We start from the raw sequence: 13,112 nt of genomic DNA on the forward strand, positions 1-13,112 counted from the left end.
CTTTCTTCTTGCATGAGATACGAGGTTTTGGCTTGTGTATTAAGTTAGGGTTTAGTTGTTGGACTCTTTCTAGCCTTGGAAAGTCATATAGTTGGAAACTTTATGACTTAGAATGTTATTTGGAGCTAGATCTAATTTTTTGATGTGGTGTCTTAATAGATTAAGAACTTAACGTTGGATTAATGTCTATGTCCATAACTATAAGTTGTATGTACTTGACCCGATTTGGCATGGTCCATTTGGGTTGCATGGCATCAGAACAATTGGATATACAAAATTGGAAAAAGGATACGTATGATTTATATTAATATATTATAACTTCTGATATATTAATATGGAATCATATTATTTAATTAGTATTGATCAAGAATTAATTTAGTGATAAAAAAGGAACTAATTAAATATGGACTCTTATATATATATATATATATATATATATATATATATATATATATATATATATATATATATATATATAGGATGGGCCAAGTTCATTTAGGTTGGGCTAAGCTTTCATGGATAGTCCATGGAGTGTTTAACCCATGGCTCCTATGGAAATGAAAGGTCATGGGTATTAGGGTTTACATGAATGTAACCCTAATCCTCCACACTATATAAATAGGTCTATGGTTCATGAAATGGCACTAGTGTGTGTACATAAGAGGGAAAAACCGATTTGGTGCAAGTATCCTTATTCTCAAGTTATTCCAAGGGTTCTTGGTGTTGTGTGAACCATTTGAGGTGCAACACTTGGGGCACTAAGATCTTAAAGGTTCAAGAGTTCAAGCTCCATAAAAAAGGTATGTCATTCTACTAGATTCTTGTATTGTATATACCTCTTATTATGCTAGGTAGGATGAAACCTTAGAATATTGAATATTTTCATGTATAATAGAGAAAAAATAGATCCAAGGTTTATAGGGTTGCATGTACACCATAGGAGTGTTAGAATGCTCAAAACCCATCAGTGGTATCAGAGCCTAGGCTTGTTTTCAATTATACTTGATGCAATTTGTTGAAAAAAGCTGGAAAAATCGAATTTTTTTGTTGTCTGGACAGGTGACTCGACGAGTCCATTGAGGGACTCGACGAGTCCATGTGCAAATTCATCCAACTCTTCGAGTTGGTTCATGCACTCGACTAGTTGGACCCCCTTCCAGCATATATTCGACTTTTTGTGCTGAAATTGGACTAAGAACATTAACCTAAGCTGTTTTTGAACTTGTAAACCTGTTTTTGATGTGGTAATGTTCATGCTAATCCAATTTCATAGATAATTGTCAATAGATTCATGTTTTGTATTAGTTTAATGGTTAGGCTAATTTCATGAAAATTGTTTGATTTGAATTATCTTGTTTTTATGGGTTAGTTTAGATTAATAGAAAAATGATGTGATATTATGTTTTTAGTCCAAATTGATCAAAATATTGTTCTTAATATGTGTTTTTGTAACTTGTCCTCGAGTTATATGAAAATTCACATTTATGATTTTAAAACTCATAAGATTTCCATAAGTTATAAAAATGAAGAGTCTCATTTTTTAAATGCTTTAAAGTCTTCGATAACTTGTCCTCAAGTTATGGAACTTGAAGAGTTTTTTTCATTAAAACTACTTTAAACTCATAAGTTATGGAATTGAAAAGTTTTGTGAATTGTTCAAAACTTGCTCTCAAATTTTGGAATTTGTAAAGTTTCCCCTCATGAATACGTTAATTCCAAGTTAAACCCTTAGAATTTTAAAAGTTAAAATTCAACCCTTATACTATCATAATATTAATAATTAATAGTTATATATATATGTATAAGAACAAAGTCAGTCTTACCGTTAGTAGGGCTCATTCACGAAGCTGGTCTATAAGGGGTGTATAAGGTTACTGCCTATAAAATGGCAATTTAATGGGTGTCCACTCTCACCCACTGCTTCCTTGACCGGTGGAGGGTTGTTAGCCAAATAGGTTTGATAGGACTCAAATTCTCCCTTCATTATAAGTATAATGATAAATATAAAGTAACTAAACCTTTTATAAATTCCCAATCTTAGTTACTTTAGGAAAATATGAATTTGGTGCTAACCCATGAAATTACACTTTGCACTTTGCTTAAGTCGTTAGTGGAGCGTGTGTGGTTAACCGGCACACTAACTTAGATTTAACAAGGTTGGCAATGGGTGACTTAAGGTTTATGATAGAATCAGTGGAGCGCATGTGGTTAACCGACACATTGATTAGGTGATAAAAATTAAGAGTACCAAGTATATTTGCATGGTTATTCACACCTTGTTTTGTGATCCTCTGCATCCCAGTCACAAAACTTGAGAGGGCACAATCGAGATTGAAACATGCCATTGAAAAGTTCAATGAATCTCAAATAGATCTAGGAGTTTCAAATCCAATTAAAACCTAATAAATTATTTCGTTTTTCATGGTGAAAATTGGTGAATCGTCATTCGCCTACCTTCAAATATTTTGTAGCTTGGATTATGGCATCCCTCTTCCAAGTTATAAAATATTGTGTTGGGTCCTAGCCTTAATATTTCATATTGTGTGTTCTATTAAGGACTTAAATCAACTAACTTGAATATCTCCCATTGTAGATGTATGGTTCAGACAACTACGATCTTCCCAAATCCCTTGGAACAAGCTTTCCTAATGAAGATGATGTCCTGTAGTTGGATCATGGAAATCATACTTCAATTGGAAATCATACTTCAATTCCTCCACCTCCTCCAATTATTCTCCCTATCCCACAAGTTCTTGAATAGTTCAAGGGTCACTCAAGTCCTATTGGCAAACAAAGTCTATGTGTGCTCACATCTTGGAGACGAAGTCACATATTGACAAGCCGGGAGAGTTGGGTGTCAAAGTCTTGAGGAAGTTGGTTGTTGACTAGGTTCAATCACTTTCTAAGTCACATAGTGAGTTCTGTAAGGACTACTATGTAACAGACTATTACATGACCCTTAATGATCTTACCTATTTGCTTGATGCTGCTGAATCAACAATGATTTGGAGCACTTGTAAAGCAAATTTGAATGGAAGATCGACTTCCCAAACTTCCATGGACATTGACAATGGTAACATTGGAAATCCAAAAAAGCTTTCTCTTCCCAATATAAAGGGATCAGACATAGTCAACTCGGTTGACCAAATGGTAAAGAGAAAGGTTAAATCTGAGATAGTCCTGTGTACCATTCCCAAATGGTCCATATGTTTCTGTTGCCAAAGTAAGGGCATTGGTTGCGAAGCTGCCCTGGCTACCTGAAAGATCTGAGAGAAGGAAGAATCAAAAAGTTTGACTCTGCTTCAGGTAAGTCCATTATCTAACTCTGTTAAGTTCCTAATTTATGATTCTTAATACAAAATGTGACTCGGTTAAATTTTTTTGTTTGGCAGGATCAAGCAAAGGGATGAAACTTAAAGGAAGAGAATGCTAAATCTGATCGCGAAGATGGATTTCAATCACCTGGTTCGAAGATCAAATTCTTGAGCTACTACTTAGGAGTTATGATAGATTGCTAGGAAATATACAATAACATAGTTTTCATTTAAATTTGCATTGTAAGGAAATTTTTTTTAGCATTTTAATAAATAAATAAAATTTTGTTTTATTTTATATCTCCTTGCAGTGACATTTATGGAAAATTGATGTTTGTATGTTTCTAGCAATAATGGAAATATGAATTTGATTCTTTCATTTGTGGTAGTGTCTAAATTTACCAAATAAGGAAAGATTCTCATCACCCAAGTTTTCAGTTGGACCGAAACTTGAAATCATGCAAGTTGTATAATGAATAAGACTAATTCCTTGTTCACATGTAAATGTGAGTCAAGTGAAGGACTAAGGGATCGAGTACACATTATTGTGCACTGGTCAAGTCCACCACAAAAGATCGATAAGACTATTCATCATGATTTACTAAAGTTTAGTAAAAATGGTTATACTTACAAGTTTAGGTATAATTTTGAAGCATTGGAAAAGTTTCGATATATGGAAGAACGAATGAGAAGAATCAAATTTGGCAAAAAGATAAAAGTTTCTCAAATCTGAAAAGATGGGAGAGTACTTTAGTATCATGTTTTATGATCATCTTAATGATTGTGAGACCATATCACAATTCATCCTCTAAGGACATCTTAGTGCATTCTTATGGCTAAGAAGAGGAGTTATGAATTGTTGAAATGGTTGAATCAAGAAGATGAGTCATACTTCGTTCCAAAACAAGTATTGGAGTTATACTCCAAGATTGTAACTTGAGTGACACTTCTTAAAAAAGGTTTATTAACACTTGTTAAATGTAAGAGTAAAATGTGTTCTACTCTTGTACATTTGAAATTGGTAAGCTGTGATGTTTTGGATAAAACAAAGACCAACTAAGGCCAATTGTGTGATGTGTTTGTCTTGGTAATAATCTGCACTATCTCTTGAATATTTGTTTGTCAAGGAATGGGACTTGGCAAGAGAGTCTTATATGTCAAGCAGACAGTGAGAGTGTAAAAGATCCTGAAAGAGTTTCAAGATCTAATCAAGAATAAAATCTATAGTTTATCACTAGCACACGACTTGAGGTTTATAACCTATCGTGTTGACATATTCCTATTTCTGTTCCCATTCCAGTTAAAGTTGGCTTTGCATATAAGTTCTGCGAGTTCTCAATTGGTTTCATAACAACTTGGAAGCAATGGCAGACCCTTGTGCTGCCACGTGACAAGAAGTTAAGACTGCACAAGTTCAATCCGTATGAGTTTGGATTTGTCACTAACCTTGTCTTGTGATTATGGTTTTCACAAATTCACATGGATAGGAGCACATACACCATAAAATCTAAGTGTCATAAGGTTTTTCTCTGATTCATGAAAATGATGGTGAGGAAACGCTTTCACAAAGTGGTTTTAAGTAGATAGCAATTGTGATATTTGCATTCTCAAAGTCGTTAATGGAGCGTGTGTGGTGAACCGGCACACTAACATGGACTTGTGAGGAATGGCAAAGGTCTAAACAATTGAGACTATAATTACGACATCCCTTTCCATAGTTTGAAATTGTTTAGACACAGATGTGTGCTATCTAAGGAAAGGTGTATGATTTTGATAAAGTTTTATCAAATCATCTCGCATCAGAAGTCTAAAATTTGGTAAGAAAGTTAATAAAGTATTGATTTCTAGAAGTCCAAATGATTTCTGAGTACATGTCAAAGCTAGTGGGAGCATAAGTGTTATGCTGATAATTATCATGTTAGTGGGAGCATGATAATTATGATAAAGTGTTGCAATTTAGCAATATTAATTGTAGAAAACAAAAGTTTCAATTGGGAAAAGTTGTTTTGCTATAATTAAGGGAGAGGAAATTATACTTCATTTCAATTCTAAAAAGCTTAGATTGAGATTTTAATCATCTTTAGTCAAGGATATATATATATATATATATATATATATATATATATATATATATATATATAAGAATTTTATGTTGGAATGGTTCAACTTAAGGAATTCTATATATATATATATATATATATATATATATATATATATATATATATATATATATATATATATATTGTGTTCTCAAAATTTGATTATGATTACGACATCCCTCTTCATAGTCGAATTATGAAAACATGGAAAATAAAAAAATATTGTTGCAAAAGACTGATCTAGGATCATGTCTTTATGTGAGACATCATGAATCGTGTCCCATATGCTTCAGATATAGGATCGATTACATGTGCTATAATATTTATCCTTTCTAAATTTTATAGATGCCTAGGGCATTAAGAGGGTAAAAAATCTAGAATTGGATATGACAAATGATTAAGCAATTGTCGAGGACAATCTAAGGTTTACCGAAGATTGGTTGCTCATGGACAGTTGGAAGTATGGTGTAAGTTTTTGGAAAAAACCATAGTGACATATTCTGAAAAAGGAAACTCTTGTTCAGAAGTGATAGTCAAAATGAGAATATGGAAATGTTCCCATATGTGGAAGTTATTCATTAAAATTGTGTAAGATTAGAAAGCTTAATGCAAGAAGGATGTTTAAAGCAATGTACATTGAATTTGAGACTTCATTTCCATGGAATGATCTCCATTGGAATACTTTGTAATGTCTGTTGCCAAGTCTTTGTGACTTTGTGCATAGTCATTACGAGAGGATCAATGCATATAAGTTTAGAATCTAACAGATTTCGGTAAATGGCAGGAATTTGGAATTCTTACTTTTACGGTAAAGATTTGGGTTTGTGAAATGAGCATCATTGGAATCATGTTCAATTGGTCTATTTCACAAAGTAAGGATCATAGACAAACATATGTGCATACTTGGTGTATGGCATAACTATTGTTTGGAAAACATAGTGTACATGCTTGGAGCATGGGACAACTATTGTTTTAATTGAAGTATTAAGTTGATAAATTTGAAACATTATACAATGAATAATGAGTAATCAATATGGTGTTTAAATGAAAAGTGTCCTATTTACTGTCAAAGGTGCTTGGGGACATATTGAATTAGTATTATTCTTGTGTTTCACTTTGCATGTTTTGACTTCCCGAATAACTTGGTTATTCAAATTCTCCACAGTCGGTCATATGTTGGAAGTAGGTATGAATCAAGACTGTCATGAAGTTGGCTTGTAGATGTCTAATGTGTTGGACATAGCAAGAGTTGCTACAACATTCATGAGTGCTCATAAGTTTTGAGTATTGGATTAAACCCATGCTCATTTGAATCACTTCATGGATTTTATCACGAGTGATCATGAGATGATAATATCTTATATTCTTCAAACCTAGAGATATGACTTGTTGACTATGAGTCGGTTATACATTGATTGCGCGAAAACGCATTGGTAACTCGATGTTATAAAACATGCCTTTGTGTATGATTCAAAAAGTAGTAGAACAAGGATATGAGTCAAAGTTTATCCATTCCTTTTACCCTTGAAGGGATAAAAGCGATATTTGTGGACCCCTCGATGATTTAGTGATGACACCCCTAAGTGCTTGGCCAAGCCTGGACTGATGTGATTTGTTCAATTAGTCAGTCGTCATAAATCGGAACTCGGGAAACAACAAATGGACAGATAGAATGATTATAATCCATGTCTCATTCCATATGATATCTTGAATGGAGGAATATATGATCCATTATCTAATGGACAAGTAATTGACTAGGTCAGAGTTCGACAGCGGCTTTAAGAGCTACGATTGCTAGTCGGGTTTTGGAGTCATACACAATAATAGTTTTAGACTTATCCAAGTGGGAGATTGTTGGATTAGTGTCTAAGTCCATAACTATAATTGATATGTAGTTGACCCGATTTGGCATGGTCCATTTGGTTTGCATGGCATCGGAACAATTGGATAGACAAAATGTGAAAAAGGATAATTATGATTTATATTAATATATTATAAGTTCTAATATATTAATATGCAATCATATTATTTAATTAGTATTGATCAAGAATTAATTTAGTGATAAAAAAGGAACTAATTAAGTATGGACTCTTATATATATAGGATGGGCCAAGTTCATTTAGGTTGGGCTAAGCTTTCATGGATAGTCCATGGAGTGTTTAACCCATGTATCCTATGGAAATTAAAGGTCATGGGTATTAGGGTTTACATTAATGTAACCCTAATCCTCCACACAATATAAAGAGGTCTATGGTTCATGAAATGACACTAGTGTGTGTACACAAGAGGGCAAAACCAATTTGGTGCTAGTATCCTTATTCTCAAGTTATTCCAAGGGTTCTTGGTGTTGTGCGACCCATTTGAGGTGCAACACTTGGGATACTAAGCTCTTAAAGGTTCAAGACTTCAAGCTCCATCAAAAGGTATGTCATTCTACTAGATTATTGTATTGTATATAACTCTTATTATGCTAGTTAGGATGAAACCTTGGAATATTGAATATTTGCATGTATAATAGAGAAAACATAGATCTAAGGTTTATAGGGTTGCACGTACACCATAGGAGTGTTAGAATGCTCAAAACCCATCACTTAATAGATTAAAAATATGTCAGCCAAGTACGTTGGGCGTACCTAATGGTACGCTTCGAGACCGTAATTTGGACGAGAGTCCATTACGCTGGGTGTAGTGGCTGAGTATGCTAAGTGTATGCAGTCTGAGTTGAAACTGTTGACTTTTTGACTTTTGACCTTTGACCATAATTTTAACCAAGTTTGACTTAGGGGTATTTTGGGTATTTTGAGCTGTAGTTTGAATTTAGGTCACTTTTTGTTGTATAGGTGACCTGCAGAGTTGACACTTAGAGCAACATTCTTTCTACTATCTCTTTAGACTAGGAGGCGAGTTTCCTCATTGTACTTGGGGGTCGAAGGCACCAATGTCGATCTAGTAGATTATGTATCCTGGTTAGGATGTTACTATGCTTTAGTGATCTATTAATATCTGCATGTTTATCTGTTACCGTTATATGTCTATCTTTAGCATATGTCGTCATAGTGCGGCTGGGTTGAGGCAACACTGCTCTGTGCGGAAGCCAACGAACCCAGGAGCAAGCCAGACATCACCTATAGGCTAGAAAGGCAAGGAGGACTTATGGTGTGGGCTTAGGAGTAATCCATACATGAGATGTGGGCCAGGAAGGCAAGCTAGACTCATGTTGTAGGCTCAGGGGTAATCCATCCTGATGGATGTGGACCCAATATGCATGCTTTTATATGTTTTTGTGGCGGTACCTTGGGGGAACTCATTAAAATTTGGCTTATAGTTTAAGTGTTATGTTTCAGGTAGTTTGGATGATTGGGGCAAAGCAAAGGTGTAATCATACACATCCTTCAGAGACATGTCTTGGAGATATTATGATACATTGATTTTGAAATATTTGTACTTGACATTGGTTTCTTATGGCTTGAGTTTTGGTTGGAAAAAATGATTTTACTTTATTTAAAAATGTAAGATCTTATTGTGGTTTTTGGGACATTACACATGCCCTCGTCCTTGACCTCTCCCTTGGCCTTGGCCATCATGACCATTTCTATCCTTTGAGATGTTTGATGATCTCCCCTCGTCGGTGTTCTTGGATCGTGATGCCTACTTGGCATGTGTAAGCAACAAGGATGGTCTGTCTCCTTGTTCTACATAACTCTGAAGCCTCTTTTCATGAGTTTTTAAATGACCCGCAACCTCCTCCACAATCATGTTTTATAAATCTCCAAATTACTTGATATATATATATATATATATATATATATATATATATATATATATATATATATATATATATATATATATCATGATTTGCATAAATCGTGATGGGACAGATTGAAAAAATTTCTTCACCACCACAAATTCTTCAATTTTTTCACATAAAGATCGAATACCGGTTACAATGGTATTTAATCTCATGAAAAAATCATCCACCAATTCACCGTCTTTCATTTGGTAACCTCGAAGTCATTTATCAAGGTTTGTACTTTTGCCTCTTTTACTCGATCAACACCCATGTACATTACTTTAAGTGTTTCTCATGCTTATTTAGCTATGTCCTTCTCAGCTACATAAGTAGAACATCTTCTCGAATTGCTTGATAGATAACAGCTAGAGCCATTCGATTTTTCTATTCTTCTACATCTTTATCTTGAAATGCATTCCACACTCCTTGTGCTTGCAAATTCACTCGCATTTTTATAGCTTACACCGAGTAATTTAATTTCGTAAGCATTGGATAGTGTAGCATAACACTACCATTCTTCTCAGATTTTTGAACACCTTCACCTTTATCTGCCATCAGTAACCTTGGCATAGAGCTACCTTGCTTTGATACCATCTCTTGGGAAATAAAGATCTAACTGTATGCAATATTAACGGTCAATTATTGTTCGAACGTGTGACCCATCAAGATGAAAAGAGGTAGGAGAAAAAAACGAGAAAAAGTATTACAAGCTCAAAGCTTAAGTCTTTATTAAAAGAAAACAGACGGTTTCATTGATTGTAATAAAATGCTGACCACATATACTATTTACAGCCAAAGACAACTAATATAATAATAAAAGACATTTAAAAGAAATCCTACACATCCCTTAAAACCTAGAACATGTCTACCTATCCTACTAATAAGATAACAAGTAAAGACAAGACTCACTTGCTTTTCTGACAAACAATGAGGAAAAACTTAAATAGTTGTACCCAGGAAAGCTTTTAATAATTATACCCTACAATTGTTTATTAATAAAAGCTATCCTTTCCAAGCGAAAGAAAACTACTATTTCCGAGAGAGAGACAGGGAGAAAGAGAGAGAGAGAGAGAGATAGAGAGAGCAGTTTTCTATTATTCCCTCACTTTTCTATCCTTCCAAGCTTTTAAGTGAAAACTATCCTACAAATCTTTTATTATTATTATTATTATTATTATTATTATTATTATTATTATTAGAGTAAATTATTGCATGTTTGGTCCCTAATCTTTTTTGCACTCAGATCGTCCCTATAGTTCGTTTTGTTGCGTTATTCGTCCCTATGGTTTGGTAAAAATTACACATTTGGTCCCTAATTTTATGTATGTAAGGGACGAAAAACTCAATAAAATCAAACCACAGGGATGATCTGAGTGCAAAAAAAAGTTAGAGACCAAACGTCCAATTTTGATCAAACCATATGGATGATTTCAGTAATTTACTCTTATTATTATTATCATCACACAGTTTAATATCACACACACACACACACACACACACACACACACACATATATATATATATATATATATATATATATATATATATATATATATAAGAGAGAGAGAGAGAGAGAGAGTTCAACAAAAAATTAATAATTATGACAATAATATTTGAACCAATGATAAAGCGACAAGTGTGATTTTATTGTTAGTGGGTAAATTACATGAATGGTCCTTATGGTTTGTTGTAATTTTCATGTCTCCCACCTATACAAAACCTAACACTCCATCACAAACACCAATATCCAATTTTTTTTTTGATCAAACATGATTATAATGAGACATCATCATGTTCTTCTTCAATTTGTCCAGAATTCTCCAATATACAACCCAATTCATGAATCGATTCATCAATATCAACCATTGCTATACCAAATCAAAATTTTCAAAATTATTGATCATACCATTGCTTTCATCAAATTTATTCAAAGAGAACAAATCAAACTCCTTTTGCTCAACAATAACTAATATTCAAAGATCACAATATGAAATAATCATGAACAAAATGATCAATTCCAAATAGCAAACCGAAATAAAGAACAAACTAGAATTTATTTTGAAAATAATAGATGATCTCGAGACGAAAGAAAAAAAATTCGAACGATTACATTTTCAGGAAATCAAAGATCAGATGCAAAAAACCACCAGTTCTCCTTTCCCGAACCGTTTTGGTTTATTGTATTTAGATCTTTTCTGCAACATAATTGCATCACTCGGGTTCCTAGCAAGATTTAAGAAATTCAACAAGATTTAGTCAAATATATTAATCAAGTACAATTGTTTGTTCATAGATGATAGAGTCATAGAACCACTAATTATCAAAGAATTTGTTGATTTTCAATTATGGACCCGATTCACGTAAGAATGAAACAAGAAGAACCCTTGAATGAATTGGTCAAACCATTAAAAACAAAATAGTGTTTTAAAAGAAGCCACAATTAGGTAAATTTAAGACTTAACCCTACAAATTATTGCACGTTTGGTCCCTAATCTTTTTTTGCACTCAGATCGTCCCTATAGTTCATTTTGTTGCGTTTTTCGTCCCTATGGTTTGGTAAAAATTACACATTTGGTCCCTAATTTTATGTATGTAAGGGACGAAAAACACAATAAAATCAAACCACAGGGATGATCCGAGTGCAAAAAAAAGTTAGGGACCAAACGTCCAATTTTGACCAAACCATAGGGATGATTTCAGTAATTTACTCTTATTATTATTATCATCACACAGTTTAATATCACACACACACACACACACACACACACATATATATATATATATATATATATATATATATATATATATATATATATATATATATATATATATATAAGAGAGAGAGAGTTCAACAGAAAATTAATAATTACGACAACAATATTTGAACCAATGATAAAGCGACAAATGTGATTTTATTGTTAGTGGGTAAATTACATGAATGGTCCTTATGGTTTGTTGTAATTTTCATGTCTCCCACCTATACAAAACCTAACACTCCATCACAAACACCAATATCCAATTTTTTTTGTGATCAAACATGATTATAATGCGAAATCATCATGTTCTTCTTCAATTTGTCCAGAATACTCCAATATACAACCCAATTCATGAATTGATTCATCAATATCAACCATTGCTATACCAAATCAAAATTTTCAAAATTATCGATCATACCATTGCTATCATCAAATTTATTCATAGAGAACAAATCAAACTCCTTTTGCTCAACAATAACTAATAGTCAAAGATCACAATATGAAATAATCATGAACAAAATGATCAATTACAAATAGCAAACCGAAATAAAGAACAAACTAGAATTTATTTTGAAAATAACAGATGATCTCGAGACGAAAGAAAAAAAATTCGAACGATTACATTTTCAGGAAATCAAAGATCAGATGCAAAAAACCACCAGTTCTCCTTTCCCGAACCGTTTTGGTTTATTGTATTTAGATCTTTTCTGCAACATAATTGCATCACTCGGGTTCCTAGCAAGATTTAAGAAATTCAACAAGATTTAGTCAAATATATTAATCAAGTACAATTGTTTGTTCATAGATGATAGAGTCATAGAACCACTAATTATCAAAGAATTTGTTGATTTTCAATTATGGACCCGATTCAAGTAAGAATGAAACAAGAAGAACCCTTGAATGAATTGGTCAAACCATTAAAAACAAAATAGTGTTTTAAAAGAAGCCACAATTAGGTAAATTTAAGACTTAACCCTACAAAATTTGAAGCAATTAATAAAAGAAACCATTTCAATGTAAAATTGTCCTATTCATGGAAGATGGAACTACCAAAGAATTTGTTAATCGATTGCTTAACGGAAACAAAGCTCAAACTTTTTAAGGATTTGAAGCAGAAAATAATTCAAGTATTAGTAACAAAGAACCCCTTGAA

The sequence above is a fragment of the Lactuca sativa genome, chromosome 3 (genome assembly GCF_002870075.4).
Source record: "Lactuca sativa cultivar Salinas chromosome 3, Lsat_Salinas_v11, whole genome shotgun sequence".
In the NCBI taxonomy this organism is placed as follows: domain Eukaryota; kingdom Viridiplantae; phylum Streptophyta; class Magnoliopsida; order Asterales; family Asteraceae; genus Lactuca; species Lactuca sativa.